A 20,591-nucleotide genomic window follows, 5' to 3' on the forward strand; every position below is an offset into this window, starting at 1 on the left:
CTCAAAAAGCATTAGACCAACAAGTTTTTAAGGAACTGAAAAAACATGTGTATGATGTTACAACATTGGCTCAGGACTAAATTGTACGTAAAAGTATCATTATGTTGGCAAGGTTTGCTGGACTGCTGGAAAACAAGTTTTGGGAATTAGTTATTCACTGCATAAAATCGCTTTCAAGAGCCGAGATGGCACAAAAATCTCTGGGGTCTGAGACTGTCAAAACGTTAGATTTGCAAGTTGTTAAGGGGACTCAAAAACATGTGCTTTGGGAAACAACATTGGAACGTTTAGAATCACAACGTTGGCCGAGGAAAAAATTGTACGTTGATGGTTGAATTGTGATGGTTGAATTGTTGAAGGTTAGCAACTTTGACAGGACTGACATGATTTGAGACAATTCAAGCACTGCACAAGTCAGCTTTCAAGCGTTTGGTGGCAAGAATCCACTGAGGTTAAATTTTGAGTTTAAAAAACAATAGTTTTGAAAAACTTTAAGACAGCATATCACTACAACAAGTTCGCACTGGCTCGGTGACAAACTTTACTGAGCTACACTAAGTCATCATGTCATTTACATTAACCAATTACAAGACACAACAGCTTAAAAAGTCATGAATTATTTAATAGCGATCATGCAGCGCGCGCGTGTACGTGTTGTGTGTGTGTGGTGGATGGCGTGACCTCTTGCAGCACAATGGCAACCTACAAGCGGCATGGCAACTATGGTCATTAGAATGCAGTCACCCAACTTCGCCTTCATACAACGGTTTATGAATATTGCATGGGTACATACAGTAAAAGTATGCAAATTTCATTGAAACCTCGTGTGAATATTCATTAGGGTCCATATCAGTCAACTGTGCAGTTACAATTGATGAACAACGTTGATGAATAGCAAATAGACCACCCATTGGAGAAGGGATGTGGGAGGAGTGTCGGCCACCGCTAAAGTATTTAATGTTAAAAACAGCTTTCGAAGCAATGATGTGCAAAAGTCGTCGTTTTGAATTCGACTGCTACGTGTGTAAAATATTTTGGAAAACAACCTCTGTGCAAGTACACGGAATAAAGATTTATGTGAAGCAGATATGTACTTTGCTCAATACAAAGTTTTTTTGGGAGCTCTGGTTTCTTACAAATAGGATATTATGTGCATTTTGGCTATTCTTTTCTGTGTACATACTGCAGCGTGTTTTTCAACGCTCATGATTTGTATGAGAGACGTCCTTTTACTTATTGTAATGTGTTCTGGGTAAACGGGATTCTAAAGAGGGTAGAGAATGGTGTGCCGATTTAGTTGTTCAAGTCAAGGAGTTGAATAGTTTCACTTGCGGGTACTTTTTGTACCCTTAAAACATTAACAATTGTTTACTTATAAAGAATTAGGAATTTGTTATTTAAAATTTATAAGTTCATGATTTTGAGCTGACTGTTGATCAATCAATCACTTTGGATTCATAAGCACTAAACACTAGACAAGAAGTCCAGTAGACAAGAAGTCCAGTAGACAAGAAGTCCAGTAGACAAGAACTCCACTAGACAAGAACTCCACTAGACAAGAACTCCACTAGACAAGAACTCCACTAGACAAGAACTCCACTAGACAAGAACTCCACTAGACAAGAAGTCCACAAGACAAGAACTCCACTAGACAAGAAGTCCACGAGACAAGAACTCCACGGGACAAGAACTCCATTAGACAAGAACTCCACTAGACAAGAACTCCATTAGACAAGAACTCCACTAGACAAGAACTCCATTAGACAAGAACTCCACTAGACAAGAACTCCATTAGACAAGAACTTCACTAGACAAGAACTCCACTAGACAAGAACTCCACTAGACAAGAACTCCACTAGACAAGAACTCCACTAGACAAGAAGTCCACAAGACAAGAACTCCACTAGACAAGAAGTCCACGAGACAAGAACTCCACGGGACAAGAACTCCACTAGACAAGAACTCCACTAGACAAGAACTCCACTAGACAAGAACTCCACTAGACAAGAACTCCACTAGACAAGAACTCCACTAGACAAGAACTCCATTAGACAAGAACTCCACTAGACAAGAACTCCATTAGACAAGAACTCCACGAGACAAGAACTCCATTAGACAAGAACTCCACTAGACAAGAACTCCATTAGACAAGAACTCCACTAGACAAGAACTCCACTAGACAAGAACTCCAAGAACTACATGTGATGTTAAACTTTGTCAGTGATGTAATACAGTAAATTTGATGTGATAGTTTTGTTGCCCCCAAAACATACCTGCTGTTGTATAAATTTTGTTGTCATGAGTGTGATTGCACAAAGCAAGGGTTGAGGTATGTGTCCAAAATGGGCTGAAATTCGAAAAAATCACAAGGGTTAGCCTTGCAATGAAATTTGTTAAAAACCACAAGGCCTTGCATTTTTGTCCAACATGGGCTAATATGCGTCTAAAATGGGCTGAAACTCGATGAAATCACAAGGGGTAAGGCTTGCATTTTTGTGCAATGTACATGTATGCTGAAATTTGATAAAATCACAAAGCATAAGCCTTACATTTTTTTTTTTTTTTTGGACTAAAATCTGATGGAAGTTTAAGGTGTATACCTTACATCTTGGTCTAACATGGGCTGTTATTTGGACACAAGGGGTAAGTAAGCTTTGCATTTTTGTCTAAAATGGGCTGAAATTTGATGAAATCACATGGGCAAGCTTGCACATGGGTTTTAAATTAGTAGTCTTACATTTCCTCCTAAAATGTGTGGAAATTTGATGAAATCACAAGGCATAATATAAGCATTGCATTTTTGTCTCAAATCAACTTAAATTTGCTGAAATCACAAGGCCTTGCATTTTTTTCTTAAATGGGCTGACATTTGAGAAAATCACAGGGGGTTATCCTTGCATTTTTGTCTTTAATGGGCTGAAATTTAATTGATACAATCACGAGGCATAAGCCTTACATTTGTCTCTAAATTAGGCTAAAATTTGATTAAATCACAAGGGTTAAAAAACAAAATAAGCCTTGCCTTTTTGTGAGTCCCTGCCTGTAAGAGTGTACCAAGTGGTGATTCATGGGTTCTCAGATCTTCTTCTAAAAAATTAGAGTGATACATCATCATACCAATCGAATAAATCCAAAATTTTAGTTTGCTGATGCTTTCGGTTTTGGAGTTACCAGTTATCAAAGTTTCGGCCTAAAAGCCCTCGAGAAACGAATAGTACATTCCCTGTAAACACAAAAATGTGCGCCAAGGTCATCCCAACAAAAGTAAAACATTTTTTGAAACCTCCAGTTGGGCTTGTAACAAAAGTAAAAAAAAAAAATTGGGATCTCGTTGGCGCATCATGTTACGCGCACCTGAACCTTTGACGAACAGTGCCCTCGTGCCATTTTCAACGCCTCATAACTCAGCGCGCCTATAAGATCCCATGAATTAAACAAGTTCAAATGAAAGAGCTTGCATCCCTGAAACAAATTTAAGTGCAAAGTGCGTGGGATCTCGTTGGCGCAGAGAGATAATAGAGGTCAAAGTTCAAACTTTACCAATATATTGCCTTTTCGCACCTCCGTAACGTCGCGCGCCAACAACAAAAAATTGTTTTTATGGCAACTGGGTATTGGAACAGTTTTCATCTAATGACAAATGAAAAAAGAGTCTTGGGATCTCTGCAACTTGCATGTGAAAAGATTTTTTGAAAATTTTCTAAAGTTTTGTCATTCCACACATTTTGGCCTAAATTGGCACAACATTCACTTTTTTCATCACTGTAAGTATCTATGCCAACAAGATCCCATCAATGTTTTCTTGTATTTGGTTAAGTTGAGTGTTCCTAAACAGATTTCAATTGAAAAATAATTGGGATCATGTTGGCCCACCAATATAACAAAGGTCAAAGGTCATATGAAACTACACTAGTGCCTATTTTGGGCGATTTTGCGTCGTCTAGAAATCCACGCGCCAATATGATCCCATTAAGTTGTCTGCGTTTTATGATTATGTAGATTCTCAGCAATACATAAAAAGCAAAAACCAAATGGGATTTGAGTGGCGCTAACAATTATTACAGATCAAAAGTTCACAATACATGCCTATACTTATGCATTGCTGTGGCAACCGAAAGTGAGAAATATCCCCCAATTTCAAAATGTTGGCAAACCATGAAGGGGATAGGTCTCCAAAATGAATTTTGGGTAAGATATAGACTGGACTTGTTTTAACAAATGGTGTTAGTTTAATGTTGGTTGGTAACTGTTGCCAAGGTCAAAGGTTACAAAGAATATGGGTGTTTTTTATATTTCTGTCAAGAGCCAACTTCAGAGCCTTTTCAAGATTTTATTTAAAGAACAAGGGCTCTATCATTTCAGTTGTGGACAACCACTTATAATATCTAGGCACATATGGTTGTCCCAAATTAATTATAGAGCCCTTTCTTATTTGATAAAATGTTGACAGGGCTTCGAAGTTGGTTCTTGACAGAAAATGTATTACAAAACACCAATATTTTTTGTGGAGAGCCAACTTCAAATCCATGTCAACATTTTATCAAATGAACAAGGGCTCTATAATTAATTTGGGACAATCACATGTGCCTAGATATTATAAGTGGTTTTCCCCAACATAAAGGATAGAGCCCTTGTTCATTAAATAAAATCTTGAAAAGGCTCTGAAGTTGGCTCTTGACAGAAAATATAAAAAACACCCATATTCTTTGTAACCTTTGACCTTGGCAACAGTTACCAATCAACATTAAACTAACACCATTTGTAAAAACAAGTCCAGTCTATCTCTTGACCAAAATTCATTTTGGAGACCTATCCCCTTCATGGTTTGCCAACATTTTGAAATTGGGGGATATTTCTCACTTTCGGTTGCCACAGCGATGCATAAGTATAGGCATGTATTGTGAACTTTTGATCTGTAATATTTGTTAGCGCCACTCAATTCCCATTTGGTTTTTGCTTTTTATGTGTTGCTGAGAATCTATATAATCATAAAACGCAGACAACTTAATGGGATCATATTGGCGCGTGGATTTCTAGACGACGCAAAATCGCCCGAAATAGGCACTAGTGTAGTTTCACATGACCTTTGACCTTTGTTATATTGGTGGGCCAACATGATCCCAATTATTTTTCAATTGAAATCTGTTTAGGAACACTCAACTTAACCAAATACAAGAAAACATTGATGGGATCTTGTTGGCACAGATACTTACAGTGATGAAAAAAGTGAATGTTGTGCCAATTTAGGCCAAAATGTGTGGAATGACATTACTTTAGAAAATTTTCAAAAAATCTTTTCACATGCAAGTTGCAGAGATCCCAAGATTCTTTTTTCATTTGTCATTAGATGAAAACTGTTCCAATACCCAGTTGCCATAAAAAAATTTTTTTGTTGTTGGCGCGCGAAGTTACGGAGGTGCGAAAAGGCAATATATTGGTAAAATTTGAACTTTGACCTCTATTATCTCTCTGCGCCAACGAGATCCCACGCACTTTGCACTTAAATTTGTTTTAGGGATGCAAGCTCTTTCATTTGAACTTGTTCAATTTATGGGATCCTATAGGCGCGTTGAGTTATGAGGCGTTGAAAATGGCACGAGGGCACTGTTCATCAAAGGTTCAGGTGCGCGTAACATGACGCGCCAACGAGATCCCAAATTTTTTTTTAAACTTTTGTGATAAGCCCAACTGGAGGTTTCAAAAAATGTTCTACTTTTGTTGGGATGACCTTGGCGCACGTTTTTGTGTTTACAGGGAATGTACTATTCGTTTCGTGAGGGCTTTTTGGCCCAAACTTTGATAACTGGTAACTCCAAAACCGAAAGCGTCAGCAAACTAAAATTTTGGATTTATACGTTTGGTATGATGGTGTATCACTCTAATTTTTTGGAAGAAGATCTGCAAACCCATGAATCACACCCCCCCCCTAATTTGGTACATTCTTACAGGCAGAGACTCTTGTCTAAAATGGGCTGAAATTCTATAAAATCACAAAAGATAATCTTGCATTTTTGTCTGAAGTCACAAGGGGAAAGCCTTGCATTTTTTTCTAAAAAAGGGCTGAAATTTTAGAAAATCTGATCGGGTACGTCCCTTTGAATTTGAAGCTTTGCATTTTCGTTTAAAATCGACTGGAATCCGATAAAATCAAAAGGGGTGAGCCTTGCATTTTTGTCTGAACTGGGCTGAAATTTGATAAAACTCACAAAGCATAAGCCTTACATTTTCGCCACGTACTATTGTCTTAAAAGGGCTGAGATGTGATAAAATCAAAAAGCATTATTAAGCCTTACATTTTCGTCTAAAAAGAGCTGAGATTTGAGAAAATACCCTTGTCACACGAAGTTGTGTGCGTTTAGATGGTTGATTTCAAGACCTCAAGTTCTAAATCTGAGGTCTTGAAATCAAATTCGTGGAAAATTACTTCTTTCTCAAAAACCTATGGCACTTCAGAGGGAGCCGTTTCACAATGTTTTATACCATCAACCTCTCCCCATTACTCGTCACCAAGAAAGGTATTATGCTAATAAAATTTTGAGTAATTACCAATAGTGTCCACTGCCTTTAAATGGGCTTAAATTTAATTTATATTATCACAAAGCAAAAGCCTTAATTTTTTGCCTTGTATTCTTGTCTTATGGGATGAAATCTGATAAAATCACAAAGCATTTAATCCTTACATTTTTGTCTTAAATGGGCTGAAATTTGATGAAATCACAAGGGGCAATACCTTGCATTTTTGTCTAAAATAGGCTGAAATTTGAGAAAATCACAAGGGGTAAGCCTTGCATTTATGTCCAGCCACTGCCTGCCCGCCTGAATTTTGTGTCCGTATCTTGTTTTTATCTGTTTATCTGTGACCATCTGCGGTTCCAACTGAGTTTACATTGTTGATTCGTCATACTGGATAACTTCCTTCATCAACGAACTACATGTATGAGTGAGATTTTAAGCTGATAATGAGGTAAAATCTGTTGCCGTTTTTCAGTTAACTTTGAGAAATCGGAGAGACGTGTATTTCCAACACTTGCTTTGAACACAATGTTTTATACTATCAACATCACCCCATTACTCATTAGCAAGTAGAGTTTTATGCTAATCATTATTTTGAGTAATTACGAAAAGTGTCCACTGCCTTTAAACTTTTGTCATTACAAACAGTGCAGTCTCATTCACGCATACCGCATCGCACATTGATCTCACCCGGCCCGCAACTGTTGCGCACAAAAAATACGGGGTCAAACATTTCAGGCAGTTGGCGAAGTAGAAGCTGGACACTTTAAAACAATGGCCACTTTCGATTCCGTTAAAGGCATGATTAGTCAATTATTTCATAGTAGTTTGATGTTCATATTTTTTAAACAGAATTCACCCTCTGTAAACAAATTCAAGTTTGTGTCACTTCATGACCTGTGCTACGATATAAGTAATGAGAGCGCGCAAGCATGCTTGCTCAATCGCTACCGATGCGTTGAGCATAAACAACCATCATGTTTTTCTAATGGGCTGAAATTTGATTAAATCACTAGGGTTAATTAATAGTCTTCTTTTTTTGTCTAAAATGGGCTGAAATTTGATTAAATCTCAAGGGGTAAGCCAGACCTTTTTCGGTAACAATTTGATAAAATCACAATTAGCCTTGCATTTTCGTCTGAATATGAACTTTGACGAAATAACAAGGGGTGAGCCTTGCAGTTTTGTCTTAAATGGGCTAAAATTTGATAAAATCACAAGGCATTATTAGCCTTGCATTTTCGGCTAAATTAGGCTGAATTTTGGAGAATTCACATGGTGTAAGCCTTGCATTTTTGTCTAAAATGGCCTGAAATTTAATGAAATGAAAAGGGTAGGCCTAAGCCTCTAGTGGATTTTTGTTTAAAATGAAATGAAATGTGAGAAAATCACAAGGGGAAAGCCTTGCATTTTTGTCTAAAATAGGCTGAAGTTTGATTAAAATACAAGAGAAAGATTTTGTCTCTCTAAATACATTAACTCATGGGTTGAAATTTGATAAAAATCACAAAGCATACATGTAAGCCTTCATATTGGTCTAACATGGGCTGAAATTTGAGATAATCACAAAGAATTAAGCCTTTATTTTTGTCTAACATGGGCTGAAATTTGAGATAAACACAAGTGGGTATTAAAAGCTTTGCATTCTGTTAGGCCTATGTGCTGAAATTTGATGAAATCACAAGGGGGTAAACCTTGCATTTTTGTCTGAAATGGGCGGAATATTGATGAAATAACAAGAGGAGAGCCTTACATTTTTGTCTAACATCAGCTTAAAGGAACATGCTGGTATTGGTATTTGAAAAGCGTTTTTAACCGTTTGTTTGAAAATGCATATGATTAGAAAGATATTTTAAAAGTAGAATATAATGATCCACACAGGTATCACTCAAAATTGCGTGGTTTTAGTTCGCCAAGTAAAAGGAAAACCATGCAATTTTGAGGCAAACTTGTGTGGATCATTGTACTCTACGTTTAATGAATTTCCCATCATGGATAATAAAGTGAATTGAAATCATCTTTCTAACCATGCATTTTATAACAAACTGTTACAAACACTTTTGAAAGATCAACACAACCAATCCAAGGCAAAGTGTTCCTTTAAGTTTGATAAAATCGCCTTGTAATTTAGTCTCAAATTTGATGAAATTTGATGAAGCCACAAAGGGTAAGCCTCGTATATTTTTGTCTTAAATGGGCTAAAATCTGATGAAATTTCAAGGGGTAAGCCTTGCATTTTGGTCTAACATGGGCTGAAATTTGAAGAAGTCATAAGGGGGTTACCCTTGCATTTTGGGCTAACATGGGCTGGGCGATTCCAAGCAAACATGGACATGACACCAAAAAATAAAAATTGTGTAACAACTTTCTTTCCATGAAAAGTTATAGCTAACATATGAAAGGAAACAGACATTAACTTTTTTTACACACTCTGTACCATTTTGTACAAATTCAGCTCATGTTTGCACAAGCTGTGAACAGACCCTAAAAAGTGAGCACATTAAGGTGATTTCTTCAAAGTTAAATATTGTCCCCCACAAAGGTTCTTCCAGCAAAACTTTAATAGTTGTGATTAGCAGCAGGTACAACTATTTAAAATCCAGAATGAATTTTAATTTGTGTTTCTCATTTAAGCAATATGTGAGTGTACTTGTGGGAGCTTCAACAGGGCGTAATGCGACTAACCGAGAGATGAAGTTATTTCAATTGCACGAAAAATCCACTGACTATCTTCATGGCAATTGAAAATATGCTTCTACCCTTATTACCAAGTCTGAAATGAGTAAAGAAATCAACACTCTAGTTGGTGTATTTTAATAAGAGTCATCAAAAAGTGTAATGCGACTAACCGGTAATGCGACTAACCATGCAATGTAATGCAACTAACCAAATCTTTTTTCAAGAGGAGGACGCTAAGAGGTCAGCAAAGCTGGATATCTTGGTTTTGACTTACTAGAGGACAATATTACATGAATTAAGAGATCTGGGGCCCTGCAGATGCCACTCATGCCCTACCCACAATGCATATTTCCATGCTGAAAACTATAACGTGTTGTACATGTGCCACTCCAATCTAGTTTCATCATTAACATATGAAACAAAATAAAGAAAAGCAACATTTCTGAGAATTTTGAGTAGAAAAGTGAAGTAATGGAACTAATTTACTCCACAAATTGTGGACATATGTACATGTTGTACCATTGCCTAGGCTGAAAAAGCAGAATGATGTTAAAACACAAGGAATTCAAGAAGAGCACAGAAAAATCTCCCAAAAGAGCAAACAAAAGCAAAAAGCTGATGTCCTCTTGCCACCATTTTCCTTCAGAAAGAAGAAACATGATAACTACAAAATGCTGCCTTACAAACCAGGGTAGTGATGGAAGGGTAACAATGCATGGTCAGTGGTGTGTTGTGTAACATGCAGTGAAATGTACCCAGGTAAAGTCGAGGAGATGGGTGATCAAGAAGGTTTTTTGTTTTGTTTTATACACTTTTTCGACACAAAACAAATTGTTTGTTGCATTGAGGAACCTGTGATAACCAACAAGGCCATTTTAAATTCACAGTCCACTTTGAAACAATAACCCAAACTTTGATTTTTCAGGGACATGGTTACATGTATGTAAGTCACCTACATACTCGGCAAGATATTTAACATTTTATGTTGAATGCACAACTCTGAAAATAAAGGTGGTCAGTAAAATGGGAAATATTAATATTTCCGAAAAATGTAAGTTTGCTTTTCTAAAAATACACATTTCAGCCTTGTTTCTATGATTTTTAAGAGAAAAGGCGTTATCATTTTAGTAAAAACAAGTGAAATTAATTTATTTTGTTTGTTGATAAGGAATGAACCCAATTTTGCCAAACAAGAACTCAGTTTGGGCTCCATTGGGCTTGGCTTAAGTGGCCGGACAAACTGTAATGCGACTAACCGTAATGCGACTAACCATGGTTTTGCCATGTAAACCTAAAAGTTCAAGTTGCTGACTATTTATAAGTATCCTGTTGGATACTAATGTTTAAGAGATGTGTGCTAAATGTAGTAAAACCTTTGCAAGATTTTTAGTTTGAGGAAACTTTTGAATTGAGACAAGTGTATTTTTTGTGTAATGCGACTAACAGCTTTTTACAAAGCTATAACATCCAGAGTACAACGCCCACAACATTTTTAATATCATCACTTCAAAGCCTTGGGTGTCAAGTACAAATCAGTCTATAAACTTAGTGGAATAATATCTCACATAGAACTACTAGCACCAAGATCAAGAAATGACACTAAAAAGTGTAATGCGACTAACCATGGAATCGCCCGGCTGAAATTTGAAGAAGTCATCAGGGGGTAAGCCAAAGCCTTGCATTTTGGTCTAACATGGGCTGAAATTTGATGAAATCATAAGGGGGTAAGCCTTGCATTTTGGTCTAACATGGGCTCAAATTTGAAGAAGTCATAAAGGGGTAAGCCTTGCATTTTGGTCTAACATGGGCTCAAATTTGAAGAAGTCATAAGGGGGTTAGCCTTGCATTTTGGTCTAACATGGGCTCAAATTTAAAGAAGTCAAAAGGGGTAAGCCTTGCATTTTGGTCTAACATGGGCTGAAATTTGAAGAAGTCATAAGGGAGTAAGCCTTGCATTTTGGTCTAACATGGGCTGAAATTTGAAGAAGTCATAAGGGGGGTAAGCCTTGCATTTTGGTCTAACATGGGCTGAAATTTGAAGAAGTCATTGTAAGGGGGTAAGCCTTGCATTTTGGTCAAACGTTGGGCTCAAATTTGAAGAAGTCATAAGGGGAGTAAGCCTTGCATTTTGGTCTAACATGGGCTGAAATTTGAAGAAGTCAAAAGGGGTAAGCCTTGCATTTTGGTCTAACATGGGCTCAAATTTGAAGAAGTCATAAGGGGGTTAGCCTTGCATTTTGGTCTAACATGGGCTCAAATTTGAAGAAGTCAAAAGGGGTAAGCCTTGCATTTTGGTCTAACATGGGCTCAAATTTGAAGAAGTCATAAGGGAGTAAGCCTTGCATTTTGGTCTAACATGGGCTGAAATTTGAAGAAGTCATAAGGGGGGTAAGCCTTGCATTTTGGTCTAACATGGGCTGAAATTTGAAGAAGTCATTGTAAGGGGGTAAGCCTTGCATTTCGGTCAAACGTTGGGCTCAAATTTGAAGAAGTCATAAGGGGAGTAAGCCTTGCATTTTGGTCTAACATGGGCTGAAATTTGAAGAAGTCTTAAGGGGGTTAGCCTTGCATTTTGGTCTAACATGGGCTCAAATTTGAAGAAGTCATAAGGGGGTAAGCCTTGCATTTTGGTCTAACATGGGCTCAAATTTGAAGAAGTCATAAGGGGGTAAGCCTTGCATTTTGGTCTAACATGGGCTCAAATTTGAAGAAGTCATAAGGGGGTTAGCCTTGCATTTTGGTCTAACATGGGCTCAAATTTGAAGAAGTCATAAGAGGAGTAAGCCTTGCATTTTGGTCAAACATTGGCTGAAATTTGAAGAAGTCATAAGGGAGAAACCTTGCATTTTGGTCTAACATGGGCTGAAATTTGAAGAACTCATAAGGGGGGTAAGCCTTGCATTTTGGTCTAACATGGGCTGAAATTTGAAGAAGTCATAAGGGGGTTAGCCTTGCATTTTGGTCTAACATGGGCTGAAATTTGAAGAAGTCATAAGGGGGTAAGCCTTGCATTTTGGTCTAACATGGGCTGAAATTTGGAGAAGTCATAAGGGGGTTAGCCTTGAATTTTGGTCTAACATGGGCTGAAATTTGGAGAAGTCATAAGGGGGTAAGCCTTGCATTTTAGTCTAACTAAGCCAAAATTTGAAGAAGTCATAAGGGGGTAAGCCTTGCATTTTGGGCTAACATGAGCTGCAATTTGAAGAAGTCATAAGGGGGTTAGCCTTGCATTTTTTTCTAACATGGGCTGAAATTTGAAGAAGTCATAAGGGGGTTAGCCTTGCATTTTGGTCTAACGCTGAAATTTGAAGAAGTCGTAAGGGGGTTAGCCTTGCATTTTTGTCTAACATGGGCTGGAATTTGAAGAAGTCTTAAGGGGGTAAGCCTTGCATTTTGGTCTAACATGGGCTGAAATTTGGAGAAGTCATAAGGGGGTTAGCCTTGCATTTTGGTCTAACATGGGCTGAAATTTTGAAGAAGTCATAAGGGGGTAAGCCTTGCATTTTGGTCTAACATTGGCTGAAATTTGAAGAAGTCATAAGGGGGTTAGCCTTGCATTTTGGGCCAACATGAGCTGCAATTTGAAGAAGTAATAAGGGGGTAAGCTTTGCATTTTGGTCTAACATGGGCTCAAATTTGAAGAAGTCATAAGGGGGTAGGTAAGCCTTGCATTTTGGTCTAACATGGGCTGAAATTTGAAGAAGTCGTACGGGGGTAAGCCGTGCATTTTGGTCTATCATGGGCTGAAATTTGAAGAAGTCATAAGAGGAGTAAGCCTTGCATTTTGGTCAAACATTGGCTGAAATTTGAAGAAGTCATAAGGGGGTTAGCCTTGCATTTTGGTTTAACATGGGCTGAAATTTGAAGAAGTCATAAGGGGGTAAGCCTTACATTTTGGTCTAACATGGGCTGAAATTTGAAGAAGTCATAAGGGGGTTAGCCTTGCATTTTGGTCTAACATGGGCTGAAATTTTGAAGAAGTCATAAGGGGGTAAGCCTTGCATTTTGGTCTAACATGGGCTGAAATTTGAAGAAGTCATTGTAAGGGGGTAAGCCTTGCATTTTGGTCTAACATGGGCTGAAATTTGAAGAAGTCATAAGGGGGTAAGCCTTGCATTTTGGTCTAACATTGGCTGAAATTTGAAGAAGTCATAAGGGGGTTAGCCTTGCATTTTGGGCCAACATGAGCTGCAATTTGAAGAAGTAATAAGGGGGTAAGCTTTGCATTTTGGTCTAACATGGGCTCAAATTTGAAGAAGTCATAAGGGGGTAGGTAAGCCTTGCATTTTGGTCTAACATGGGCTGAAATTTGAAGAAGTCGTACGGGGTAAGCCTTTCATTTTGGTCTATCATGGGCTGAAATTTGAAGAAGTCATAAGAGGAGTAAGCCTTGCATTTTGGTCAAACATTGGCTGAAATTTGAAGAAGTCATAAGGGGGTTAGCCTTGCATTTTGGTCTAACATGGGCTGAAATTTGAAGAAGTTATAAGGGAGAAACCTTGCATTTTGGTCTAACATGGGCTGAAATTTGAAGAACTCATAAGGGGGGTAAGCCTTGCATTTTGGTTTAACATGGGCTGAAATTTGAAGAAGTCATAAGGGGGTAAGCCTTGCATTTTGGTCTAACATGGGCTGAAATTTGGAGAAGTCAAAAGGGGGTTAGCCTTGCATTTTGGTCTAACATGGGCTGAAATTTGGAGAAGTCATAAGGGGGTTAGCCTTGAATTTTGGTCTAACATGGGCTGAAATTTGAAGAAGTCATAAGGGGGTAAGCCTTGCATTTTGGTCTAACTAAGCTGAAATTTGAAGAAGTCGTAAGGGGGTTAGCCTTGCATTTTTGTCTAACCTGGGCTGGAATTTGAAGAAGTCATAAGGGGGTAAGCCTTGCATTTTAGTCTAACTAAGCCAAAATTTGAAGAAGTCATAAGGGGGTAAGCCTTGCATTTTGGGCTAACATGAGCTGCAATTTGAAGAAGTCATAAGGGGGTTAGCCTTGCATTTTTTTCTAACATGGGCTGAAATTTGAAGAAGTCATAAGGGGGTTAGCCTTGCATTTTGGTCTAACGCTGAAATTTGAAGAAGTCGTAAGGGGGTTAGCCTTGCATTTTTGTCTAACATGGGCTGGAATTTGAAGAAGTCATAAGGGGGTAAGCCTTGCATTTTGGTCTAACATGGGCTGAAATTTGAAGAAGTCATAAGGGGGGTAAGCCTTGCATTTTGGTCTAACATGGGCTGAAATTTGAAGAAGTTATAAGGGAGAAACCTTGCATTTTGGTCAAACATTGGCTGAAATTTGAAGAAGTCATAAGGGGGTTAGCCATGCATTTTGGTCTAACATGGGCTGAAATTTGGAGAAGTCATAAGGGGGTAAGCCTTGCATTTTAGTCTAACTAAGCCAAAATTTGAAGAAGTCATAAGGGGGTAAGCCTTGCATTTTGGGCTAACATGAGCTGCAATTTGAAGAAGTCATAAGGGGGTTAGCCTTGCATTTTTTTCTAACATGGGCTGAAATTTGAAGAAGTCATAAGGGGGTTAGCCTTGCATTTTGGTCTAACGCTGAAATTTGAAGAAGTCGTAAGGGGGTTAGCCTTGCATTTTTGTCTAACATGGGCTGGAATTTGAAGGAGTCTTAAGGGGGTAAGCCTTGCATTTTGGTCTAACATGGGCTGAAATTTGGAGAAGTCATAAGGGGGTTAGCCTTGCATTTTGGTCTAACATGGGCTGAAATTTTGAAGAAGTCATAAGGGGGTAAGCCTTGCATTTTGGTCTAACATTGGCTGAAATTTGAAGAAGTCATAAGGGGGTTAGCCTTGCATTTTGGGCCAACATGAGCTGCAATTTGAAGAAGTAATAAGGGGGTAAGCTTTGCATTTTGGTCTAACATGGGCTCAAATTTGAAGAAGTCATAAGGGGGTAGGTAAGCCTTGCATTTTGGTCTAACATGGGCTGAAATTTGAAGAAGTCGTACGGGGGTAAGCCGTGCATTTTGGTCTATCATGGGCTGAAATTTGAAGAAGTCATAAGAGGAGTAAGCCTTGCATTTTGGTCAAACATTGGCTGAAATTTGAAGAAGTCATAAGGGGGTTAGCCTTGCATTTTGGTTTAACATGGGCTGAAATTTGAAGAAGTCATAAGGGGGTAAGCTTTACATTTTGGTCTAACATGGGCTGAAATTTGAAGAAGTCATAAGGGGGTTAGCCTTGCATTTTGGTATAACATGGGCTGAAATTTTGAAGAAGTCATAAGGGGGTAAGCCTTGCATTTTGGTCTAACATGGGCTGAAATTTGAAGAAGTCATTGTAAGGGGGTAAGCCTTGCATTTTGGTCTAACTAAACTGAAATTTGAAGAAGTCGTAAGAGGGTTAGCCTTGCATTTTTGTCTAACCTGGGCTGGAATTTGAAGAAGTCGTAAGGGGGTAAGCCTTGCATTTTAGTCTAACTAAGCCAAAATTTGAAGAAGTCATAAGGGGGTAAGCCTTGCATTTTGGGCTAACATGAGCTGCAATTTGAAGAAGTCATAAGGGGGTTAGCCTTGCATTTTTTTCTAACATGGGCTGAAATTTGAAGAAGTCATAAGGGGGTTAGCCTTGCATTTTGGTCTAACGCTGAAATTTGAAGAAGTCGTAAGGGGGTTAGCCTTGCATTTTTGTCTAACATGGGCTGGAATTTGAAGAAGTCATAAGGGGGTAAGCCTTGCATTTTGGTCTAACATGGACTGAAATTTGAAGAAGTCATAAAGGGGGTAAGCCTTGCATTTTGGTCTAACATGGGCTGAAATTTGAAGAAGTTATAAGGGAGAAACCTTGCATTTTGGTCAAACATTGGCTGAAATTTGAAGAAGTCATAAGGGGGTTAGCCTTGCATTTTGGTTTAACATGGGCTGAAATTTGAAGAAGTCATAAGGGGGTAAGCCTTACATTTTGGTCTAACATGGGCTGAAATTTGAAGAAGTCATAAGGGGGTTAGCCTTGCATTTTGGTCTAACATGGGCTGAAATTTTGAAGAAGTCATAAGGGGGTAAGCCTTGCATTTTGGTCTAACATGGGCTGAAATTTGAAGAAGTCATTGTAAGGGGGTAAGCCTTGCATTTTGGTCTAACATGGGCTGAAATTTGAAGAAGTCATAAGGGGGTAAGCCTTGCATTTTGGTCTAACATTGGCTGAAATTTGAAGAAGTCATAAGGGGGTAAGCCTTGCATTTTGGGCCAACATGAGCTGCAATTTGAAGAAGTAATAAGGGGGTAAGCTTTGCATTTTGGTCTAACATGGGCTCAAATTTGAAGAAGTCATAAGGGGGTAGGTAAGCCTTGCATTTTGGTCTAACATGGGCTGAAATTTGAAGAAGTCGTACGGGGGTAAGCATTTTATTTTGGTCTATCATGGGCTGAAATTTGAAGAAGTCATAAGAGGAGTAAGCCTTGCATTTTGGTCAAACATTGGCTGAAATTTGAAGAAGTCATTGTAAGGGGGTAAGCCTTGCATTTTGGTCTAACATGGGCTGGAATTTGAAGAAGTCATAAGGGGGTAAGCCTTGCATTTTAGTCTAACATGGGCTGAAATTTGAAGAAGTCATAAGGGGGTAAGCCTTGCATTTTAGTCTAACATGGGCTGAAATTTGAAGAAGTTATAAGGGAGAAACCTTGCATTTTGGTCTAACATGGGCTGAAATTTGGAGAAGTCATAAGGGGGTAAGCCTTGCATTTTGGTCTAACATGGGCTGAAATTTGAAGAAGTCATAAGGGGGTTAGCCTTGCATTTTGGTCTAACATGGGCTGAAATTTGAAGAAGTTATAAGGGAGAAACCTTGCATTTTGGTCTAACATGGGCTGAAATTTGAAGAACTCATAAGGGGGGTAAGCCTTGCATTTTGGTTTAACATGGGCTGAAATTTGAAGAAGTCATAAGGGGGTAAGCCTTGCATTTTGGTCTAACATGGGCTGAAATTTGGAGAAGTCATAAGGGGGTTAGCCTTGCATTTTGGTCTAACATGGGCTGAAATTTGGAGAAGTCATAAGGGGGTTAGCCTTGCATTTTGGTCTAACATGGGCTGAAATTTGAAGAAGTCATAAGGGGGTAAGCCTTGCATTTTGGTCTAACTAAGCTGAAATTTGAAGAAGTCGTAAGGGGGTTAGCCTTGCATTTTTGTCTAACCTGGGCTGGAATTTGAAGAAGTCATAAGGGGGTAAGCCTTGCATTTTAGTCTAACTAAGCCAAAATTTGAAGAAGTCATAAGGGGGTAAGCCTTGCATTTTGGGCTAACATGAGCTGCAATTTGAAGAAGTCATAAGGGGGTTAGCCTTGCATTTTTTTCTAACATGGGCTGAAATTTGAAGAAGTCATAAGGGGGTTAGCCTTGCATTTTGGTCTAACGCTGAAATTTGAAGAAGTCGTAAGGGGGTTAGCCTTGCATTTTTGTCTAACATGGGCTGGAATTGGAAGAAGTCATAAGGGGGTAAGCCTTGCATTTTGGTCTAACATGGGCTGAAATTTGAAGAAGTCATAAGGGGGGTAAGCCTTGCATTTTGGTCTAACATGGGCTGAAATTTGAAGAAGTTATAAGGGAGAAACCTTGCATTTTGGTCAAACATTGGCTGAAATTTGAAGAAGTCATAAGGGGGTTAGCCTTGCATTTTGGCTTAACATGGGCTGAAATTTGAAGAAGTCATAAGGGGGTAAGCCTTACATTTTGGTCTAACATGGGCTGAAATTTGAAGAAGTCATAAGGGGGTTAGCCTTGCATTTTGGTCTAACATGGGCTGAAATTTTGAAGAAGTCATAAGGGGGTAAGCCTTGCATTTTGGTCTAACACGGGCTGAAATTTGAAGAAGTCATTGTAAGGGGGTAAGCCTTGCATTTTGGTCTAACATGGGCTGAAATTTGAAGAAGTCATAAGGGGGTAAGCCTTGCATTTTGGTCTAACATTGGCTGAAATTTGAAGAAGTCATAAGGGGGTTAGCCTTGCATTTTGGGCCAACATGAGCTGCAATTTGAAGAAGTAATAAGGGGGTAAGCTTTGCATTTTGGTCTAACATGGGCTCAAATTTGAAGAAGTCATAAGGGGGTAGGTAAGCCTTGCATTTTGGTCTAACATGGGCTGAAATTTGAAGAAGTCGTACGGGGGTAAGCCTTTCATTTTGGTCTATCATGGGCTGAAATTTGAAGAAGTCATAAGAGGAGTAAGCCTTGCATTTTGGTCAAACATTGGCTGAAATTTGAAGAAGTCATAAGGGGGTTAGCCTTGCATTTTGGTCTAACATGGGCTGAAATTTGAAGAAGTTATAAGGGAGAAACCTTGCATTTTGGTCTAACATGGGCTGAAATTTGAAGAACTCATAAGGGGGGTAAGCCTTGCATTTTGGTTTAACATGGGCTGAAATTTGAAGAAGTCATAAGTGGGTAAGCCTTGCATTTTGGTCTAACATGGGCTGAAATTTGGAGAAGTCATAAGGGGGTAAGCCTTGCATTTTGGTCTAACATGGGCTGAAATTTGGAGAAGTCATAAGGGGGTTAGCCTTGCATTTTGGTCTAACATGGGCTGAAATTTGAAGAAGTCATAAGGGGGTAAGCCTTGCATTTTGGTCTAACTAAGCTGAAATTTGAAGAAGTCGTAAGGGGGTTAGCCTTGCATTTTTGTCTAACCTGGGCTGGAATTTGAAGAAGTCATAAGGGGGTAAGCCTTGCATTTTAGTCTAACTAAGCCAAAATTTGAAGAAGTCATAAGGGGGTAAGCCTTGCATTTTGGGCTAACATGAGCTGCAATTTGAAGAAGTCATAAGGGGGTTAGCCTTGCATTTTTTTCTAACATGGGCTGAAATTTGAAGAAGTCATAAGGGGGTTAGCCTTGCATTTTGGTCTAACGCTGAAATTTGAAGAAGTCGTAAGGGGGTTAGCCTTGCATTTTTGTCTAACATGGGCTGGAATTTGAAGAAGTCATAAGGGGGTAAGCCTTGCATTTTGGTCTAACATGGGCTGAAATTTGAAGAAGTCATAAGGGGGGTAAGCCTTGCATTTTGGTCTAACATGGGCTGAAATTTGAAGAAGTTATAAGGGAGAAACCTTGCATTTTGGTCAAACATTGGCTGAAATTTGAAGAAGTCATAAGGGGGTTAGCCTTGCATTTTGGTTTAACATGGGCTGAAATTTGAAGAAGTCATAAGGGGGTAAGCCTTACATTTTGGTCTAACATGGGCTGAAATTTGAAGAAGTCATAAGGGGGTTAGCCTTGCATTTTGGTCTAACATGGGCTGAAATTTGAAGAAGTCATAAGGGGGTAAGCCTTGCATTTTGGTCTAACATGGGCTGAAATTTGAAGAAGTCATTGTAAGGGGGTAAGCCTTGCATTTTGGTCTAACATGGGCTGAAATTTGAAGAAGTCATAAGGGGGTAAGCCTTGCATTTTGGTCTAACATTGGCTGAAATTTGAAGAAGTCATAAGGGGGTAAGCCTTGCATTTTGGGCCAACATGAGCTGCAATTTGAAGAAGTAATAAGGGGGTAAGCTTTGCATTTTGGTCTAACATGGGCTCAAATTTGAAGAAGTCATAAGGGGGTAGGTAAGCCTTGCATTTTGGTCTAACATGGGCTGAAATTTGAAGAAGTCGTACGGGGGTAAGCCTTTTATTTTGGTCTATCATGGGCTGAAATTTGAAGAAGTCATAAGAGGAGTAAGCCTTGCATTTTGGTCAAACATTGGCTGAAATTTGAAGAAGTCATAAGGGGGTTAGCCTTGCATTTTGGTCTAACATGGGCTGAAATTTGAAGAAGTTATAAGGGAGAAACCTTGCATTTTGGTCTAACATGGGCTGAAATTTGAAGAACTCATAAGGGGGGTAAGCCTTGCATTTTGGTTTAACATGGGCTGAAATTTGAAGAAGTCATAAGTGGGTAAGCCTTGCATTTTGGTCTAACATGGGCTGAAATTTGGAGAAGTCATAAGGGGGTAAGCCTTGCATTTTGGTCTAACATGGGCTGAAATTTGGAGAAGTCATAAGGGGGTTAGCCTTGCATTTTGGTCTAACATGGGCTGAAATTTGAAGAAGTCATAAGGGGGTAAGCCTTGCATTTTGGTCTAACTAAGCTGAAATTTGAAGAAGTCGTAAGGGGGTTAGCCTTGCATTTTTGTCTAACCTGGGCTGGAATTTGAAGAAGTCATAAGGGGGTAAGCCTTGCATTTTAGTCTAACTAAGCCAAAATTTGAAGAAGTCATAAGGGGGTAAGCCTTGCATTTTGGGCTAACATGAGCTGCAATTTGATGAAGTCATAAGGGGGTTAGCCTTGCATTTTTTTCTAACATGGGCTGAAATTTGAAGAAGTCATAAGGGGGTTAGCCTTGCATTTTGGTCTAACGCTGAAATTTGAAGAAGTCGTAAGGGGGTTAGCCTTGCATTTTTGTCTAACATGG

General features: G+C 38.9%; 1 long non-coding RNA gene across 5 annotated transcripts in view; it reads right to left on the minus strand.

Moving 5' to 3' along the window:
* Positions 1–20,591, minus strand: part of LOC139944631 (uncharacterized) — a 63,388-nt gene that overhangs the window by 36,500 nt on the left and 6,297 nt on the right. The gene's annotated exons all lie outside the window — the stretch shown is intronic.

The sequence above is a fragment of the Asterias amurensis genome, chromosome 11, assembly GCF_032118995.1.
Source record: "Asterias amurensis chromosome 11, ASM3211899v1".
In the NCBI taxonomy this organism is placed as follows: domain Eukaryota; kingdom Metazoa; phylum Echinodermata; class Asteroidea; order Forcipulatida; family Asteriidae; genus Asterias; species Asterias amurensis.